Here is a 5871-nt window from a genome sequence, read left to right on the forward strand (position 1 = left end):
CCCCCCCCCCTTTTTTTTTTTTTTAATATCCCTGCTAAACTTCCATGGTACGTACATCTTGTCAACTTTCTGTGAATTTCTCTTTGCTAATTTAATTAATGAATTTTTCACTTTGCTTTTGTTTGGATGCCTCGTTGAGAGATGATTTACAATGTCTGTTAATCATACAGATGCCAGACAATGTTGTTCTGTTGGATTTTGTTGTTGAAGTGCCCATGTGTCAAATATTTCTTGTGCTTTTTTTTTTTTTTTTTTTTTTAAAAACTCACCACTTTGTTTGCTGTAATATTACCTAGTTTGTCTGTACACACACACACACACACGCTGCAACACATGCAAACACACACAAACACTCTTTCGTGGTTGCAAATGTGGGAGCCCCTGAAGAGGAGAGAACTCGGACACAACACGCAACCTGTGGGTCTCTGCACGTTTTGTTTTTCTTTCCTCTTTCTTTTAAAAACATGCACTCGTGTGATGCTCAAGAAGTCACACAGCACATTAAATCGACTTAATCCACCACAGTAGTGTTGGTTTACAAATAACATTCCATTTTTCTCAGCACGAAAGTTTACACTTTTTTATCAGGGTGGCATTTTTGTGTGACGACCCTGGTAAAACTACCACTTCACCCTCCCCTTCCCCCAAAGAAAGGGTTCCCTAAAACTGCGTACCTGATGGCGCTAAAGAGTTGTCAGCTCAGGGCTCTTTGTTTCTTTTCTTTTCTTTTTTTTTTTTCTTTTTTTTTTTTTTTTTTGGTGTGTGTGTGCTTGTGGGGGGGGGGGGAAACTAGACACTGACGCAGGATTACCACACAAAATGCACTGTTAACCACCATTTGACTTTCTTTTCAGTTGGGATTTTTCCCCTTTTACTCTAAACTTAAATATTCCTAAACAAAAGGAAGGTACCAAATTTGAACCGGTGCGGGGGGAGGGGGTGTTATAGTTTTGTAAGGAGATGTTAAGCACAATTGTGGGAGCTAATCACTTTTGCAGAATGTCGTGTGTATGTGTGGTTACAATCCCAAATTTTTCCAAGGTACCACTGATTTCTCTTTTAATATGGGCATGTGCTTTTTACAGTATTTTTGTTTTGTTTTCTATCCAAATGCAATACAATATTCAAAGTGCCATATATACGTCTAGAAACTGCCTACACATTATTAGGCCTTGGTTTAGAGATTGCTGCAGTTCGCCTTTCTATTTTGTTTTGGGTTTGTTTTTTCTTTTGGGTCTATTTATGCCAGTGTCATGAAAGCTCTTGTCACCTGCTAATGTCTCCCCTTTGCCTTTACTGTGTTGAGTTATTGGTAAATGTGTATTGTGATGTACTCAATTTGAACAGTTGGTTTAAAACCTTGTAGATAAACAATAAACTTCCCTATACATTTGAAGGTTAAACGTCTTTCTTAGTGAGTGCGAGCGCGTGTGACACTTGGCGATACAAACCGTGGGGGATCACGCGTGTTTTGGTGGTGGTGGGATATTTTTGAATTTAATAAAACAGAGGTACAGTGCAGAAGAGTCAGTGTGGGTGCCATGTGTCGGCCACTGAAATGACTGCAGGTCTGTGGTGATGCAGTGCATGGTGAAGTGTTACTATGAGTGAATATAGTTTAAAACACTTAAAGGGGGGGAATAAAGCACAATGTATAGTCCACAGCAGTCCCAACAGGAACTCTACTCACTTCAGGGGCTTCCATCACAAATCCTGATTAAGCTCTAACAATCACGGTTTCTTCTGTTGGTTTTCATATTCTGAAGTGCTTTTTTTTTTTTTTTTTTTTTTTTTTTTTTTTGGACAGTGTGGTAGCTTTGCATCTCTATAGATATCGTCTTGATCTATAAGAAAAAGAGTAGAGAAAAACTTTGTTATTTTTCTTGTCTGATAATCGGTAGGACTCTGTTCATGTTCCACCAATAATTTAATAGATGTTTTTTGTCTTGTCTTGATGAAAGCCAAAGTGAGTGCATCTTGATGTAATCTGTATTATACACACAGTACAGTTATATATAAATATATATTTTTCGTTCTGTTCAATTACAAATTTTTGAAACTGGGTGGGATTTGAAAAAGACAAAAGACAAAAAAAGACATACACAGGCTGTCCAATTTCTACAACTGGTGGTTCATATGTATTTTGTACCCGTGAAGCTTTTTATATTGGAAATTAAAGGAAAAAAAAAAATCTATATTGGGGGAGGGGGAAAAAAAATAAAAAATTGTCTGGCCTATCAATGTGGCCTTGCCTTGACCAGGTCTTGAGTCTGGCCTCTTGCTGGTGTCAAGCAATTTTTTTTTTTTCTTCTTCTTCTCTCTTGCTTTTGCCACTAAATGATGCCTGATTTTTGATCTTCTTTATCCCCCTTGGATCTCTGTGTCCCTCACTTCATGAATCAGTTTCAGGGGAGGGGGTGGGGTTAGGATCCTCTAAATTGTGGTAAGTTTCATGTTAGTATATTTGTGCTGTCCACATACTTTAATGGTCATCAGGATTTTTGACAACTTGTGTGGATAATTGTCTTAGTTGAAAAGGTAACTGTTTAATTTGAGCCTTGCTTTTTACCTGTGTGTAGTTTTGTTCTTTCCCATAGTGGAGTGCGTAGCTGAAAGACTGTTCTGTTTTTTTTCTTTTTTTTGGGTCGATGTTTGTTTGTGTGGTGTGTTTCTTTGCCTCTGTCTCCGAATTAAACCATTTCCCCTAATATGGACTGTGTGTCTTTGTGTGTTGTGCTTGTCCAGTGTTGTAAAGGCATTGTACAAACCTCCACCCACCCTTCCCCAGTGTGTCATGTCTCACTAACTTGTTCTCTTTGTTGCGCTTCTTTCTGCTTTTACCTGAGCTGTAACAGGTGGGGTGGGCAGGACGAGCCATATCGTATTGTATTGGGTTTTATCGGTAAAAGTACTACTGATCTGTGACCCTGCACCCAAGAGCCAAAGAAATGCAGGCACTTTAGTTGCATTTGCACAAAACATCAGTTCAAACTCAGATGTTGTGGTATAAAGAATGAGCAAGTCCCGTTAAACTGATTGTTTTATTATAATTTTTAAAAATGCACAATTGCAGAACATCAATGAGCTCAGTTCTTAAAAGCAAAGATCTGAAGCAGTTTGCCTGAGATAAATGCAAATCTAGTTTTGTCCCCTCTTTTACAGGTTCTCCAAAGAGGGTTATTTGCTGCTCTGCTTTTATATTGATTTGAAATGAATATACTTTCTCTCCACACAAACATGTCCAGTGTTTACCAAGAGTGGTCCACAAAATAGACTATCCATTGAGAGGCAGTTCCCTGGGTGAAACTGCATTGGAGAATTTCCAGACTGCAATGAAGGGAAGGCAACTGTAGTTCACCCGCCTGTTAGAACAAAGGTATGCAGAAGAGCATCTCTGAATGCACAACACGTCAAACCTTAAAGCAGATGGGGCTGCTACAGAAGACCCTACCAAGGCCCAGTCCTGTTAGCTAAGAACAGAAGCTGATTGTCCAGAAATGGACAATAAAAGACTGGGAAAAAATGTTGCCTGGTATGAGTCTTAATTTCTGCTGCAACATTCAGATGGTAGGGTCGGAACTTAACATAAACATTTAAAAGCATAGATGTCTTCTTCCCCTCTTATGAACAATTCAGGCTGCTGCTACAGTTGGTGTAATTATGTAGGGAATATTTTCTTGGCACACTTCAGACCTTATTTATTTATTTTTTGCTGATGTTCACTGTGCTTAAATAACCTCTACAGATTCCAGATCTCATTCTGGTACAACTCCTTTTTGATGTCATGGAACAGGTGCTTGGCATCATGAAAGTTCAGCAGCTGCACAATGTGGTGCTAACATGGACCAAAATCTCTGAGGAATGTTTCCAGCAACTTAAGTCAAGTCTATTGTTGTACTGAGACTGCTCCGAAATCAAATGGGGGTCCAGCCTGGTAGTGGCAAGGTGTACCTAATCAAGTGACCAACAATAGTATGTGATTTGGTGTTCTATTGGACAAAATATCCAATTTGAAGATGAACCCATGGAATTTTCCTGTTTCCTGGTATGTTCTGGTAGTTGAGAAGACAAATACCTGAGGCTAAGTTAAAACATACTGACTTTTTTCTAGAATGTATCTCCTTTTAGTAAATATAAACAAGAATTGACCACAGACCAAAGCTATTGTTTCTTAAAAAGTCTCATCTCTAAGATTTCCCCCAAATCTATAAAAGGTCACATCTTAAATCCTCCTTTAGTAACAGGACACGTTTATTTCCCAGAGTGTTAGGGAGTGGATTTAGCAGCATTACATTAGCAGTCTAAAGGCATACAAAGAACCTCAAGATCCAACTTGTTCTGTTGCGAAAATGGTGTGAGAGGAGAAACTGGCATCTTTTCCCATGTACAGGCGTTTCCATGTTCTCAGTCATCAAACACACAGGATGTAAGGAAGTAGGATGTGACACGTCACAGTGCTGAGACGTTATGTGACTTAGGAAAGCACTTTCTGTACAGTGTAGCAAAGGTCTTTTCTATTTAACCATGAACTTCTGAGGAGTTTAAAAGTGGAACTTAAGGTAGTACAATAGCGCCACCCAGTGGTGGAGATCCCTCTGCAGAAAATGGCAGGCAGTGAGACGATACATAAAGATGCTTTGGCATTTTGGATTAATACAGAACATAAGGGAAAATTTAATAAGCTTAACACTTTGCAATTAAACTTTACATTTTCAATCGTGCTTTGGTTGCGCTTCAGCTATCAGAAAATGTTGGTTCTTCTGTTGTAAAGTAAACCAGGTCTATGAGCTGTTCGAATAATCTGATAGTGCTGGTGAAAAATTTAGGCTGTGTATAAAATGCACTGTTATTAAACTCCAGAGCTCTGGGATCTTTAAATCTGATCACAGTTTATGTGGAAGATCCTGAAGTTTGTGTCCTGGACTAATGAATGGTTGATCAGTCCTTATTAGCCATTATTAATTTAACATTAATTAACACAAAACATCAAAAGTTGCCTGTTACAAACTGCTCGGTGCAGGAAACCTGTGTGTGGGACTTGTGCATGTGTTTCATGCACTCACTGAAATGGGAGTTCGGGTGCTGTTTCATTGTTTGGAGATTCCTACATGATCCATGAAAGACCAGCAGGTGTGGGAGTCTGGGCATATGGTGGGAGCACAGGCATCTATTGTTACAGCGTCAAGGCTCACCTTGATCTCTGTCACCACTGGCCCTTAAAACACACAGACATGGCATACTGTCTCACCGTTTCAAAATCCCCCAATTCCCCAAAACCACCATTTTCATTCATTTGACCTCAGAACAGCCTCAGCATATTTAAAAAAATAAAATGTAGCAACAGTTTGATTTTACCAGTTAATATTTTTAGTTTTAGTGTTGGTGTTTTTAAATAATTTTATGGTTAAATATTTGTCATGGGATATTTAAGAAGGTTAGAACAGCGATTTAAAAATGCACTTTTTATTTTTTCTGAGTTAGAACATTATAGACTTTCCAGTCTGTAAATATATGAAACAACTTTTTTTTCACGTGGTGTGGTGACAAATTCGACTGAAAAAACCCAGCAAGTCTTCTATATTTTGTTTTAAGTCGTTTTGTAAGTATTTTTCCCGCAAAAGCGAAAAAAAAAAATCAAAAAAAAATTTATTTAAAAAAAATAAAACGTTTTTGTTGATTTTTTTCCCCACACCTATTTTCTTTCTTTCTTTTTAGTTATTTCAAAGTGTTTTTCATGCCTTAAATGCATGCTTTTATAAATTTTAAGTTCAGTTTCAGTTAATTATAATAATCTTGCTCTCCAGTGGTAATTACGATGTTTTAAGAAGTCCCTGAACTCAGCACATCGTCGTCGCTTGGACACCTGTTGCG

The sequence above is a fragment of the Aulonocara stuartgranti genome, assembly GCF_965226115.1.
Source record: "Aulonocara stuartgranti genome assembly, chromosome: 7".
In the NCBI taxonomy this organism is placed as follows: domain Eukaryota; kingdom Metazoa; phylum Chordata; class Actinopteri; order Cichliformes; family Cichlidae; genus Aulonocara; species Aulonocara stuartgranti.